The 15,927-nt window shown below is 45.1% G+C and overlaps 1 protein-coding gene across 4 annotated transcripts in view; it reads left to right on the top strand.

The window, feature by feature from the left end:
* The first annotated feature begins 848 nt into the window (after positions 1 to 848).
* Positions 849 to 15,927, top strand: part of LOC140187992 (ranBP-type and C3HC4-type zinc finger-containing protein 1-like) — a 64,919-nt gene continuing 49,840 nt past the window's right edge. For all 4 annotated transcript variants that reach the window (XR_011883203.1, XM_072243875.1, XM_072243863.1 and 1 more), the window contains exon 1: positions 849 to 969. The gene's annotated coding sequence lies outside the window, so the exon portion shown is untranslated. The remainder of the gene's footprint in view (positions 970 to 15,927) is intronic.

Here is a 15,927-nt window from a genome sequence, read left to right as displayed (position 1 = left end):
TTTCCCTCATCATGTCAGTTGCTTCCTCTCAGTTTTCACTACTGTCAGTTACGCAAGTCCCGGCTGGAGACTCAGCAATACCGTCACACACAGATGTAGAAGGAGTCTTCACTGCTGTTTCTTTAACAGTTCTGTTTTACCAGTCAGGGTTGTTAGCCCTGAGCTGAACCTTCGAATCTGGAGGACCAGTGGATCAGTGTCCTCTACCCTTTGACCTGCTTGGCATAGGTGACCCTACCAAGAGACAAAGCAGAAAGCCCTGTCTCCAGCCAGCATAACTCTCTGGGTCATTGAGGCACACAAGCCTCCAAACCCAATGACAAGATTGTGGTCCTCTTGGAGGATCAACTGAAAAGGAGAAATATTTGCAGGAGAATTTTTTCTTTCTCCCATGGTTCACTGCCCTCTCTAAATACCTACCCCTCTCAACTACCCACCCCTCACCTATCACCCACCAATGTACTCCTTCTCCTCTCTCCCAGCTTTTTCTGGCTTCTTCTCCCTTCCTTTCCCGTCCTGTTGAAGCATCTCGGCCTGAAGCGTGGACTGTTTATTCATTTGCACAGATACTGAGTTCCTTTGACCTTCACATTTCGTGTGTGTTACTTAGATTTCTGTCATCTGCAGAACCTCGTGTTACACCCCACCCTGTATCAACCAGCGGTTGGCATTGTAAATTAAACAATGACTAACTCACAGTGATTGAAAAAGCTTGCAGTAATTCCAGCTCAGTGTCACACCTGTAAAGCTGCTCCCATTTCTGAGTTACTTCCTTTAAATCAGGCATTTGCGTGGACTACTAAATCAGGGCTTCGTTCTTTAAAGAGAAAAAAAACAACTCTTGCTTCCTGGAACAAAGTTTCTTTCGCTTTTTCTTTTGAGTTCTGAAAAATTGGTCCTGTCGATTTGACATGAACAGCACTCCCCAGTTCCCGAGATAAGGCACCGGGAAACCTTGTAAGGAAACAGGTGAGCCGAGCATTTCTCTCTTTGGTAACGCTCCTAGAATAAGTTTTGTGTTTGTGAAAGCTGCTTGATTTGATTTTGGGTCGTGGGAGGGAAAGTGGAAAAAAGAATAGGCTAGGTTATTGCGAGAGGTCAAATAAATGCAATTGCGATGATAGTGAAATGTTTAAATTTTGATCGTTGATAATTTGGTGCAGTTATTTTTAACTTCCTTTGATAGGTGCAAAATTTATTTGCAATCTTGATGTTGGAATGAAGAAGTTGAAATCGGTTTAAAGGCTGAGTTTAATAGAAGTCTTATTTTCCAGTTTATGAGAATAACTTGTTCTCTCAATGTTATTTATTACTCATTATTATTATTCTTATTATTTCTTTTTGGATTTGCACAATTTATCGTCTGTTGCACGTCGGTCAAATCAGAATCGGGTTTAATATCACCCGCATATGTCGTGAAATTGGTTGTTTTGCGGCAGGTGTATATTGAAGTACATAATAAAAATCATACATTACAATAAGAAATATATATTTAAATTAAATTAGTGAAAAAAAATTTAAATAGTGAGAGATGGTGCACATGGGTTCATTGTCCATTCAGAAGCTGATGGTGGAGAGACTGTTTCTGAAATATAGTCATAGTCATACTTTATTGATCTGAGGGAAATTGGTTTTTGTTACAGTTACACTATAAATAATTAAATAGTAATATGTAAATTATGCCAGGAAATAAGTCCAGGACCAGCCTATTGGCTCAGGGTGTCTGACCCTCCTAGGGAGGAGTTGTAAAGTTTGATGGCCACAGGCAGGAATGACTTCCTATGACATTCAGTGTTGCATCTTGGTGGAATGAGTCTCTGGCTGAATGTACTCCTGTGCCCAACCAGTCCATTATGTAGTGGATGGGAGACATTGTCCAAGATGGCATGCAACTTGGGCAGCATCCTCTTTTCAGACACCACCGTCAGAGAGTCCAGTTCCATCCCTACAACATCACTGGCCTTACGAATGAGTTTGTTGATTCTGTTGGTGTCTGCAACCCTCAGCCTGCTGCCCCAGCACAACAGCAAACATGATAGCACTGGCCACCACAGACTTGTAGAACATCCTCAGCATCGTCTGGCAGATGTTAAAGGACCTCAGTCTCCTCAGGAAATAGAGACGGCTCTGACCCTTCTTGTAGACAGCCTCAGTGTTCTTTGACCAGTCCAGTTTATTGTCAATTCGTATCCCCGGGTATTTGTAATCCTCCACCATGTCCACACTGACCCCCTGGATGGAAACAAGGGTCACCGGTGCCTTAGCCCTCCTCAGGTCTACCACCAGTTCTTCAGTCTTTTTCCACATCAAGCTGCAGATAATTCTGTTCACACCATGTGACAAAGTTTCCTACCGTAGTCCTATACTCAGCCTCATCTCCCTTGCTAATGCATCCAACTATGGCAGAGTCATCAGAAAACTTCTGAAGGTGACAAGACTCTGTGCAGTAGTTGAAGTCTGAGGTGTAAATGGTGAAGAGAAAGGGAGACAAGACAGTCCCCTGTGGAGCCCCAGTGCTGCTGATCACTCTGTCGGACACACAGCGTTTCAAGCACACATACTGTGGTCTGCCAGTCAGATAATCAAGAATTCATGACACCAGGGAAGCATCCACCTGCATCGCTGTCAGCTTCTCCCCCAGCAGAGCAGGGGGAGAACGTTGAGTGTGTGCCTTCAGGCTCCTGTACTCCCCCCCCCCCCCTCCCCGATGGTAACAATGAGAAGAGGGATGTCCTGGGTGATGGGGATTCTGGATCTGCTTTTTTGAGGTACTGCCTTTTGAAGATGCCCTCAGTGCTGGGGAGGCTGGTGCCCCGAATGGAGCTGCCTCGGTTCACAACCCTCTGCAACTTGTTTTGATCCTGTGCAGTGGCCCTTCTGAAAAAGATTGTAACCCAACCAGTTAGGAAGCTCTCCACGGTACATCTGTAGAAATTTGCTACAAACGGTTGTTTGTCCATCTTGGTGTGCAGTCTTTCATTGATTCTATTGTGTTTCTTTGTATTTACTGTAAATGCCCACAAGAAAAGTGACTCTTAGGGTAATATATGGTGACAGAAACTGTATGCACTTTGAAAATTGACTTTGAACTTTGAGCATTGCTGTTTTTCATAAGACCATAAAACATAGGAGCAGAATTAGGCCATTCAGCCCATCTGTATTCCTATTGATATTTGTATCATTTGTGAACTCCTAAGACTATTTTCAGAATTCTGTTCCAATTTTTCTCTGTAGAGCCTTCAATAAGGTAGTAATCTCGGGATTACTGCCTGTGCCATGCGACAGTGAGAGTAGGAATGCGATGAGGTGGAGGATAAATGCGTGGCTGAGGGATTGGAGCAGGGGGCAGGGATTCAAGTTTTTGGATCATTGGGACCTCTTTTGGTGCAGGTGTGACCTGTACAAAAAGAACGGGTTACACTTGAATCCTAGGGGGACCAATATCCTGGCAGGGAGATTAGCGAGGGCTACTGAGGTGACTTTAAACTAGAATGGTTGGGGGGTGGGAATCAAATTAAAGAGGCTAGGCGTGAGGAGGTTAGTTCACAACAGGGGGATGGGAACCAGTGCAGAGAGACGGGGGGGGGGGGTGTAAAGTGAGGGTAGAAGCAAAAAGTACTAAGGAGAAGAGTAAAAGTGGCAGGCCGACAAATCCAGGGCAAGCATTAAAAAGGGCCACTTTTCAACATAATTGTATAAGGGCTAAGAGAGTTTTAAAAGAGCGCCTGAAGGCTTTGTGTGTCAATGCAAGGAGCATTCGTAATAAGGTGGATGAATTGAAAGTGCAGATTGTTATTAATGATTATGATATAGTTGGGATCACAGAGACATGGCTCCAGGGTGACCAAGGATGGGAGCTCAACGTTCAGGGATATTCAATATTCAGGAGGGATAGACATGAAGGGAGGGGAGGTGGGGTGGCGTTGCTGGTTAAAGAAGAGACTAACGCAATAAAAAGGAAGGACATAAGCCGGGAAGATGTGGAATCGATATGGGTAGAGCTGCGTAACACTAAGGGGCAGAAGACGCTGGTGGGAGTTGTGTACAGGCCACCTAACAGTAGTAATGAGGTCGGAGATGGTATTAAACAGGAAATTAGAAATGTGTGCAATAAAGGAACAACAGTTATAATGGGGGACTTCAATCTACATGTAGATTGGGTGAACCAAATTGGTAAAGGTGCTGAGGAAGAGGATTTCTTGGAATGTATGCGGGATGGTTTTTTTGAACCAACATGTCGAGGAACCAACTAGAGAGCAGGCTATTCTGGACTGGGTTTTGAGCAATGAGGAAGGGTTAATTAGCAATCTTGTCGTGAGAGGCCCTTTGGGTAAGAGTGACCATAATATGGTGGAATTCTTCATTAAGATGGAGAGTGACATAGTTAATTCAGAAACAAAGGTTCTGAACTTAAAGAGGGGTAACTTTGAAGGTATGAGACGTGAATTAGCTAAGATAGACTGGCAAATGACACTTAAAGGATTGACGGTGGATACGCAATGGCAAGCATTTAAAGGTTGCATGGATGAACTACAACAATTGTTCATCCCAGTTTGGCAAAAGAATAAATCAAGGAAGGTAGTGCACCCGTGGCTGACAAGAGAAATTAGGGATAGTATCAATTCCAAAGAAGCAGCATACAAATTAGCCAGAGAAAGTGGCTCACCTGAGGACTGGGAGAAATTCAGAGTTCAGCAGAGGAGGACAAAGGGCTTAATTAGGAAGGGGAAAAAAGATTATGAGAGAAAACTGGCAGGGAACATAAAAACTGACTGTAAAAGCTTTTATAGATATGTAAAAAGGAAAAGACTGGTAAAGACAAATGTAGGTCTCCTACAGACAGAAACAGGTGAATTGATTATGGGGAGCAAGGACATGGCAGACCAATTGAATAATTACTTTGGTTCTGTCTTCACTAAGGAGGACGTAAATAATCTTCCAGAAATAGTAGGGGACAGAGGGTCCCGTGAGATGGAGGAACTGAGCGAAATATTTGTTAGTAGGGAAGTGGTGTTAGGTAAATTGAAGGGATTGAAGGCAGATAAATCCCCAGGGCCAGATGGTCTGCATCCTAGAGTGCTTAAGGAAGTAGCCCAAGAAATAGTGGATGCATTAGTGATAATTTTTCAAAACTCGTTAGATTCTGGACTAGTTCCTGAGGATTGGAGGGTGGCTAATGTAACCCCACTTTTTAAAAAAGGAGGGAGAGAGAAACCGGGGAATTATAGACCGGTTAGCCTAATGTCGGTGGTGGGGAAACTGCTGGAGTCAGTTATCAAAGATGTGATAACAGCACATTTGGAAAGCGGTGAAATCATCGGACAAAGTCAGCATGGATTTGTGAAGGGAAAATCATGTCTGACGAATCTCATTGAATTTTTTGAGGATGTAACTAGTAGAGTGGATAGGGGAGAACCAGTGGATGTGGTATATTTGGATTTTCAAAAGGCTTTTGACAAGGTCCCACACAGGAGATTAGTGTGCAAACTTAAAGCACATGGTATTGGGGGTAAGGTATTGATGTGGATGGAGAATTGGTTAGCAGACAGGAAGCAAAGAGTGGGAATAAACGGGACCTTTTCAGAATGGCAGGCGGTGACTAGTGGGGTACCGCAAGGCTCAGTGCTGGGACCCCAGTTGTTTACAATCTATATTAATGACTTGGATGAGGGAATTAAATGCAGCATCTCCAAGTTTGCGGATGACACGAAGCTGGGTGGCAGTGTTAGCTGTGAGGAGGATGCTAAGAGGATGCAGAGTGACTTGGATAGGTTAGGTGAGTGGGCAAATTCATGGCAGATGCAATTTAATGTGGATAAATGTGAAGTTATCCATTTTGGTGGCAAAAACAGGAAAACAGATTATTATCTGAATGCTGGCCGATTAGGAAGAGGGGAGGTGCAACGAGACCTGGGTGTCATTATACACCAGTCATTGAAAGTGGGCATGCAGGTACAGCAGGCAGTGAAAAGGGCGAATGGTATGCTGGCATTTATAGCGAGAGGATTCGAGTACAGGAGCAGGGAGGTTCTACTGCAGTTGTACAAGGCCTTGGTGAGACCACACCTGGAGTATTGTGTGCAGTTTTGGTCCCCTAATCTAAGGAAAGACATCCTTGCCATAGAGGGAGTACAAAGAAGGTTCACCAGATTGATTCCTGGGATGGCAGGACTTTCATATGAAGAAAGACTGGATGAACTGGGCTTGTACTCGTTGGAATTTAGAAGATTGAGGGGGGATCTGATTGAAACGTATAAAATCCTAAAGGGATTGGACAGGCTAGATGCAGGAAGATTGTTCCCGATGTTGGGGAAGTCCAGAACAAGGGGTCACAGTTTGAGGATAAAGGGGAAGCCTTTTAGGACCGAGATTAGGAAAAACTTCTTCACTCAGAGAGTGGTGAATCTGTGGAATTCTCTGCCACAGGAAGCAGTTGAGGCCAGTACATTGGCTATATTTAAGAGGGAGTTAGATATGGCCCTTGTGGCTACGGGGATTAGGGGGTATGGAGGGAAGGCTGGGGCGGGGTTCTGAGTTGGATGATCAGCCATGATCATAATAAATGGCGGTGCAGGCTCGAAGGGCCGAATGGCCTACTCCTGCACCTATTTTCTATGTTTCTATGTTTCTAATATCATCCCATAGCATTGAAAAATGCAGGTGCTGGAAATCTGAAACAGATCAGGAAATACTGGTGGCGGGGCGGGGGGGTGGGAGGGGAGGTGTGCAGAAGCAGAGCAGAGAGGAGGGAGATTTCAGTTCAATCACAAACGAGAAAATCTGCTGATGCAAATCCAAACCACACCCACACTCTTCTTCGGTTGTCCATCGAAATCCGATGACAACGTCCACTCCTTTAACGGTGAGATCTTTGATGACTATACAGTCCTACCCTGGACCCACAAGCTCTATTGCAGGTGGGACATGTATATGTGGGAGTGGTGGCAACCATGGCTGCATTTCTCCTGGTTCTCTTCTGCTGTCTTCCGGTTGTTCTTTCCATCTCCAGAATATGAACCCCATCCCTACACAGCTATCGCCAAGTGGTGTGGTCAGCAGCAACATCCTCCAGGTTCTCAGGTCTGATTGTGCACTTCCTTAAAGCATTCTTCATCTGATCCTTACAGGGCTTCTTCGGCCCTCCAGCTGAGCGTCGACCATGATGCAGCTGGCCATATAACACTCTGCAGGGTAGCCGACATGGGGGCATCCTTATCACGTGCCCCAGCCTCTGCAGCTGACACTGGGTGATCATGGCCTCAATACTTCTGCAGTTGGTCCTTACAAGTATTTCAGTGTGAGGCACCCGCTCACACCAGGTAATTCCCAGGATGCACTGGAGGCAGCTTATGTGGGAGCGCTCCAAGGACTTGATGTGACAGCTGTAGGTTACCCAAGCTTCACAGCTATAAAGGAGGGTGGTGACACAGACCGCTTGGTATATGGCAACCTTTGTGGAGGGACGAAGGCTCCTGTTCTGAAAAACTCTACGCCGAAGTCTCCCAAAGGCAGCTGATGCCTGTTTAATGCGGCTCTGGATGTCGTTGTCAATGCCGCTATCCCCAGAGAGAATGCTCCCCAGATATTTGAAAGACAGCACTACTGACAGCTTTTCATCACCAACAGTGAAGGCAGGTAGAGTGGGTAGACACTGGTACTTCGTTGGCAAACCACTCCTGACTTGGTGGTATTGACAGTCAGCCCCATTTTGCTGTACACTCTCACCACCACAGCAAGGACAGTCTGAAGATCCTCCGGAGTATGGGCCACAAGAGCATAGTCATCTGCATACTGCAGCTCCAGGACCCACTCTCTACGGAGTTTGGTGGTTGTGTGGAGCCTCCTGATGTCAAGGAGGTTGCCATCTAATCTGATGTCCACTGCTTTGGAGAGGTCAACAAAGGCCGTAAAAAGGTCCTGATATTGCTCCCGGCACTTTTCTGGAAGCTGCCGGGCTGTGAAGATCGTGTCGATCGTGCTGCTGTTCTTCCTAAATCCACACTGCGATTCAGGCAGCATTGACTCGGTGATATTGCTAGTGAGTCTCTGAAGCATCACCTCAGCCAGGACCTTTCCAGCAAATGAAAGGAGTGATATGCCCCTACTATTGTCGTAGATGGCCTTGTCACCCTTGTTCTTATAAATGACAATGATGTTTGCATTTCTCCATTGCTGTGGATGTTCTCATCAGTCCAGGCCTTGGTGATGTACCGGTAGAGGGTGCGCATACATATGTACCCTCCGTTCTTCAGTAACTCAGCAGGGATACTGTCAGTGCCAGGGGACTTGTTGTTCTTAAGGGAATGGACAGCTGATAGAACCTCCTGGAAGGTTGGTGGTAGACTGAGGTCGTGGATAGGAGGAAGTTCAAGTAGTTCGTCCAGGATGGTGGGGACTGCATCAGTGTCCTGATTAAGCAGGGTATTAAAATACTCAGCCCACCTCAGCAGAATGGTATTCTGATTCTTCAGAAGTGTTAGACCATCTGCTGTTTTCAGGGGAGTAACACATCGATTTATTGGGCCGTAGATGGTTTTGACAGCATTGTAAAAATTGTGCATGTCATTATTATCGGCAAAGGACTGGATCTCATGTACCCTTTCAGTCCACCACTCACTTTGTATGGCCCGTATTGCCTTTTGCACTTTCCTCCGAGCTGCCTGCCAATGCTGTCTGATGCTGGTGGATGAAGGGTTGTTTAAAGTTGTCCGGTGTGCTTTGTGCATGTCCTTAAGCAAGTTGTGGATGGTGTCTGAGTTATCGTCAAACCAGTCCTGGTGGTTCCTGCTCTTATGGCCGATGGATTGGGCTGCTGCCTCATAGAGCGCAGGGATGATATAGGTCCACTGTTGTTCCATGGTATTTTCTGAGCTCAGACAAGGTTCCAGCTCCCTTAGTTGCTCAGCAAGGATGCATCGAAACTCACTTCTTGCTTCTGTGTTTCTCAGACGGTTGCAATTTAGCCGCTATTTGTTGGGTTTTTGCAGCCGCAAGGGGGGATGCACTTTCATCTGGAGCTTGGCCACAATCATACGGTGGTCAGTCCAGCACTCTTCCCCAACTGGGGTGAGCAGTGCGGTCCCTAAATACACACACACACACACACACACACACACACACAACTGCCCCCGCCGGAGGGACTCAGCAGGCCCGGCAGTATCTATGGAAATAACTGTTCGAAGTTTCAGGCCGAGATGTTGATGGTATTCTTTTCCATAGATACTGCCTGGCCTACTGAGTTCCTCCAGCATTTTGTGTGTGTGTGTGTTGCTTGGATTTCAGTTGAAAGAGTTTTAGTCCAAGCTGGAAAAGTGGAAGAGGTTGGTCTGAAGTTGCTGAGATAGTGGGGCAAGGCATTTGCTGTGAAGGTTGAACCGATCATGAGGTTGTGCAACATGTCACTGACTTAGGAAGAACAGTTCAGGCATTCAGTGGAACGTTGGGAAGGCTTTCAGCTGCTCAGGCCTGCTGTATCATACATTGAGAACACCACTTCATTAATCTTCTGCCAGCACTTTTGTTCCATATCACCTGATACCCGGCTTTAAACAAAGCCTCACTGACATTTGAGATTCAAGATAGTTTGGTGTTATTCTTCAGTACACGAGTGTAAAGGATTTTACTCTAGATCCAATGCGGCATAAAAAACACAATAAATATAAGATTATAAATATTGGCTTGCTCACAGAAGGCAAAGAGTGGTTGTAGACGGGTCATGTTCTGCATGGATGTTGATGACTAGTGGTGTGCGTCAGGGATCTGTCCTGGGACCCTTACTCATCGTGATTTTTATAAATGACCTGGATGAGGAAGTGGAGTGATGGGTTAGTAAATTTGCTGATGACACAAAGATTGGAGATGTTGTGGATAGTGTGGAGGGCTGTCAGAGGTTACAGCAGGACATCGATAGGATGCAAAACTGGGCTGAGAAGTGGCAGATGGAGTTCAACCCAGATAAATCTGATGTGGTTCATTTTGGAAGGTCAAATATGGTGGCAGAATTGTAGTATTAAAGGTAAGACTCTTGGCAGTGTGGATGATCAGAGGGATCTTAGGGTCCGAGTCCATAGGACACTCAAAGTTGCTGCGCAGGTTGACTCTGTGGTTAAGAAGGAATATGGTGCCTTGGCCTTCATCAATCGTGGGATTGAGTTTAAGAGCCAAGAGGTAATGTTGCAGCTATACAGGACCCTAGTCAGACCCCACTTGGAGTACTGGGCTCACTTCTGGTCACCTCACTACAGGAAGGATGTGGAAACCATAGAAAGGGTGCAGAGGAGATTTACAGGGATGTTGCCTGGATTGGGGAACATGCCTTATGAGAATAGGTTGAGTGAACTTGGCCTTTCTTCCTTGGAGTGATGGAGGATGAGAGGTGACCTGATAGAGGTGTATGAGATGATGAGAGCCATTGATCATGTGGATAGTCAGAGGCTTTTTCCTAGGGCTGAAATGGCTAACACGAGAGGGCACAGGTTTAAGGTGCTTGGAAGTAGGTACAGAGGAGATGTCAGGGGTAAGCTTTTTATGCAGAGAGTGGTGAGTGCGTGGAATGGGCTGTCGGCAACGGTGGTAGAGGCGGATACGATAGGGTCTTTTAAGAGACTCCTGGATAGGTACATGGAGCTTAGAAAAATAGAGGGCTATGGGTAACCCTGAAATAAGGACATGCTCGGCACAGCATTGTGGGCCAAAGGGCCTGTATTGTGCTGTAGGTTTCCTATGCTTCTACAAGACATAGAAGTAGAATTAGGCCATTTGGCCCATTGAGTTTGCTATGCCATTCAATCATAGCTGATCCTTTTTTCCTTTCCTCAGCCTTCTCCCCGTCACCTGTGATGACATATCCAATCAGAAACTATCAATTTCTGCCTTAAATACACCCACCGACCTAGCCCCCACAGCTGCCTGTGGTAACAAATTCCGCTAGTTCACTACCCTCTGGCTAAAGAAATTTCTCTGCATCTCTGTTTTAAATGATCGCACCACTATTTGAGGTTGGGCCCTCTTGTCCTAAATCCCCCACCATGGGAAACATCTTTTCCACATCTACTCTGTCTAGGCCTTTCAATATTCGAAAGGTTTCAATGAGATCAGACCCAGACCTATCAAACGTTCCTCATCTGATAATCCTTTTGTTCCCAGAATGATCCTTGTGAACCTTCTCAAATTCCAGCGCATCTTTTCTTAGATGAGGAGCCCAAAACTGTTCACAATACTCAAAGTGAGGCCTCACCAGTACCTTCTAAAACCTCAGCATTACATCCCTGGTAATATATTCTAGACTTCTTGAAATGAATGCTAACTTGGCATTTACCTTCCTCACCTCTGACTCAACCTGCAAGTTAATTGTTAGGGTGTTCTGCACAAGGACTCCCAAGTTCCTTTACATTTCAGATTTAGGATCTGAAGGTGCAGAATCTTTATGGGTTGAGCTAAGAAATAGCAGGGGTAAAAGGACCCTGATGGCAGTTATTTTTAGGCCTCCAAACAGCTGCAGTGATGTGGACTACAAATTACAACTAGAAATAGAAAAGGCTTGTCAGAAGGGCAGTGTTATGATAATTGTGGGGGATTTTAGCATGCGAGTGGATTGGGAAAATCAGGTCGGCACTGGATCTCAAGAGGGAGAATTTGTAGAATGTCTGCGAGATGGCTTTTTAGAACAGCTTGTTGTTGAGCCCACTAGGGGATTGGCTGTACTGGATTGGGTATTGTGTAATGAACCGGAGGTGATTAGAGAGATTGAGGTGAAGGAACCTTTAGGAGGCAGTGATCATAACATGATTGAGTTCACTGTGAAATTTGAAAAAGAGAAGCCGAAATCTGATGTGTCAGTATTTCAGTGGAGTAAAGGAAATTACAGTGGCGTGAGAGAGGAACTGGCCAAAGTTGACTGGAAAGGGACACTGGCGGGAAAGACAGCAGAGCAGCAGTGGCTGGAGTTTATGTGAGAAATGAGGAAGGTGCAGGACAGGTATATTCCAAAAAAGAAGAAATTTTCGAGTGGAAAAAGGATGCAACCATGGTTGACAAGAGAAGTCAAAGCCAAAGTTAAAGCAAAGGAGAGGACATACAAGGAAGCAAAAATTAGTGGGAAGACAGAGGATTGGGAAGTTTTTAAAACCTTACAAAAGGAAACCAAGAAGGTCATTAAGAGGGAAAAGATTAACTATGAAAGGAAGCTAGCAAATAATATCAAAGAGGATACTAAAAGCTTTTTCAAGTATATAAAGAGTAAAAGACAGGTGAAGAGTACATATAGGACCGATAGAAAATGATGCTGGAGAAATTGTAATGGGAGATAAGGAGATGGCAGAGGAACTGAACGAGTATTTTGCATCAGTCTTCACTGAGGAAGACATCAGCAGTATGCCGGACACTCAAGGGTGGCAGGGAAGAGAACTGTGCGTAGTCACAATTACGACAGAGAAAGTACTCAGGAAGCTGAATAGTCTAAAGGTAGATAAATCTCCTGGGCCAGATGGAATGCACCCACGTGTTCTGAAGGAAGTAGCTGTGGAGATTGCGGAGGCATTAGCGATGATCTTTCAAAAGTCAATAGATTCTGGCATGGTTCCGGAGGACTGGAAGATTGCAAATGTCACTCCGCTATTTAAGAAAGGGGCAAGGAAGCAGAAAGGAAATTATAGACCTGTTAGCATGACATCGGTGGTTGGGAAGTTGTTGGAGTCGATTGTCAAGGATGAGGTTACAGAGTACCTGGAGCCATATGACAAGATAGGCAGGACTCAGCATGGATTCCTTAAAGGAAAATCCTGCCTGACAAACCTATTACAATTTTTTGAGGAAATTACCAGTAGGCTAGACAAGGGAGATGCAGTGGATGTTGTATATTTGGATTTTCAGAAGACCTTTGACAAGGTGCCACATATGAGGCTACTTAACAAGATAAGAGCCCATGGAATTACGGGAAAGTTACATACGTGGATAGAACGTTGGCTGATTGGCAGGAAACAGAGAGTGGGAATAAAGGGATCCTATTCTGGTTGGCTGCCGGTTACCAGTGGTGTTCCACAGGGATCAGTGTTGGGGCCACTTCTTTTTACGTTATACATCAATGATTTGGATTATGGAATAGAGGGCTTTGTGGCTAAGTTTGCTAATGATACGAAGATAGTTGGAGGGGCTGGTAGTGCTGAGGAAATGGAGAGTCTGCAGAGAGACTTGGATAGATTGGAAGAATGGGCAGAGAAGTGGAAAATGAAGTACAATGTTGGGAAGTGTATGGTTATGCACTTTGGCAGAAAAAAATAAATGGGCAGACTATTACTTAAATGGGGAAAGAATTCAAAGTTCTGAGTTGCAACGGGACTTGGGAGTCCTCGTACAGGATACCCTTAAAGTTAACCTCCAGGTTGAGTCGGTGGTGAAGAAGGCGAATGCAATGTTGGCATTCATTTCTAGAGGAATAGAGTATAGGAGCAGGGATGTGATGTTGAGGCTCTATAAGGTGCTGGTGAGACCTCACTTGGAGTACTGTGGGCAGTTTTGGTCTCCTTATTTAAGAAAGGATGTGCTGACGTTGGAGAGGGTACAGAGAAGATTCACTAGAATAATTCCGGGAATGAGAGGGTTAACATATGAGGAACGTTTGTCTGCTCTTGGACTGTATTCCTTGGAGTTTAGAAGAATGAGGGGAGACCTCTTAGAAACATTTCGAACGTTGAAAGGCATGGACAGAGTGGATGTGGCAGAGTTGTTTCCCATGATGGGGGAGTCTAGTACGAGAGGACATGACTTAAGGATTGAAGGGCACTCATTCAGAACAGAGATGCAAGGAAATTTTTTTAGTCAGAGGGTGGTGAATCTATGGAATTTGTTGCCACGGGCAGCAGCGGAGGCCAAGTCACTGGGTGTATTTAAGGCAGAGATTGATAGGTATCTGAGTAGCCAGGGCATCAAAGGTTATGGTGAGAAGGCGGGGGAGTGGGACTAAATGGGAGAATGGATCAGCTCATGATAAAGTGGCAGAACAGACTCGATGGGCCGAATGGCCGACTTCTCCTTTGTCTTATGGTCTTATTTTTGAATTTCGTCCCCATTTTGAAAATAGTCTGCACATTTATTTCTAATACGGAAGTGCATGACTGCATTTTCCAACATGTATTTCATTTGCCACTTTCTTGCCTGTTCTCCTAATCTAAGTCCTGCAGCCCTCCGGTTCCTTAACACTACCTGCCCCTCCACCCAACTTCACTTCGGCTGCAAACTTGGCAACAAAGCCATCTATTCTATCATTTAAATCATTGATACAGCATAAAAAGAAGCGGTCCCAACACTGACCGCTGTGAAACATCGCTAGTCACTGGCAGGATCCTTTTATTCCCACGTGCTGCCTCCTACCTTCTAGATGCTTCTGTAGGTTTTTAAAAGCTTCCCAATCCTCTATCTTCCTGCTAATTTTTGCTATGTTGTATGTCCTCTCTTATGCTTTTACATAGCTTTGACTTTCCTTGTCAGCCACGGTTGTACTATTTTTCCTTTTGAGTATTTCTTCGCTTTTGGAATACATCTATCCTGCAAATATAAGTATATAAAAGCAATTCTGTGAAAAGCATTGTACAAGTAACTGTTTAGTGTGGCCATGCGTGAGATTAGATTGTATATGTAGAGTGGCTGTATGTATATAAAGTGACACTTGGTGCAGGAGTATCTGAACCATGGACCCCTCGGTTAATGGTAGGGGTCTATGGCATAAAAATGGTTGGAAACCCCCGATGACTCTGACAGGAAATGACAAAGTGACTCTTGGCAAGAGGACCATTTTTAGGTAGCAGCGAGGCAGATGAAAGCACACTAGGACAGTGACTGTGTGAGGTGTGGACAGGAAGCATAGAGTGGCTGTGCATGGAGGAGGGTGCCGAATGAAGGGCGCCGAGGGATTGTGAAGGGGAGTATACATAACGGTGGTGAGATTGGGTAATGGCTTGGGCAAAGTAACTGTTTTTGAGTCTGGTGGTCCTGGCATGGATGGACTGTTTGCCTCCTACCTGATGGGAGTGGGACAAACAGTCCATGAGCAGGGTGGGTGGGATCCTTCCTGGTGTTTCTGGCCTTTTTCCAGTACCTTTCTGTAAATACAGTGCACCCTTGATGGCGGGAAGGCTGGTGCCGGTGATGTGCTGCACATCATTGTATCACCTATTGTTGAGCCCCCTCCCCACCACAGTGCTGTTTTCATACCTCACTGATATGATTTTGAAGGCTCCAGTTATGACCCAGCCTCCACAGAGTTCTCACAGTTGATTTCCTGATTTCTGCTACCCTGTGCGAGTTTACACCTCCCCCACCCCCCTTCAAGATTTTAAGACGTTGTTCCTTTGTTCGAGGGCTCTCCCATCAAAGTTCAGAGTACATTTATTATCAAAGTATGCATGCAATGTACAGCCCTGAAATTCGTCTTCCCACAGTCACAAAAAAACACCATGGAACCAACCTGTGCAAAGAAAGACATCAAACTTTCTTCCTCCTGCACAAAAGGCAACAAAAAAAACACAAAATTGAAAAGCACATTTCAGTACAGTTCAGCCTGCTGTTGTTATCTTCAGGCCACCCCAATCAAAAATCGCCCAAAAGTGGTAGCAAAAAAAAGAGACCAGAGCTAGAACACGTCATAAACCTGAGAGTCCAAATCTACAATCCGTGATGACTAAACCTTGCTACAGTCCTTGAAACCTTGAAAAAGTCTTCAGGTTATAAAATTCTTTCTGCATTGTAAACTTCTCAGATCACTTCCTTAGTCTTGTACAACTGATGTTATCAGAGTGGTGGTTAAACTATTAGTCCTCTGTTCAAATTACATCACCAGAAGTTTAGAATTGGGTAGAACCTTAGAGAAAAACATCACAGAAACAGGCCCTTCAGCCCATTTCCTCCATGCTAACCAAGGTGCCCACTTATACT

The sequence above is a fragment of the Mobula birostris genome, chromosome 2 (genome assembly GCF_030028105.1).
Source record: "Mobula birostris isolate sMobBir1 chromosome 2, sMobBir1.hap1, whole genome shotgun sequence".
Classification (NCBI taxonomy): domain Eukaryota; kingdom Metazoa; phylum Chordata; class Chondrichthyes; order Myliobatiformes; family Myliobatidae; genus Mobula; species Mobula birostris.
Note: the sequence above shows the minus strand (reverse complement) of the source record. Positions and strands in the feature narration are given on the sequence as shown.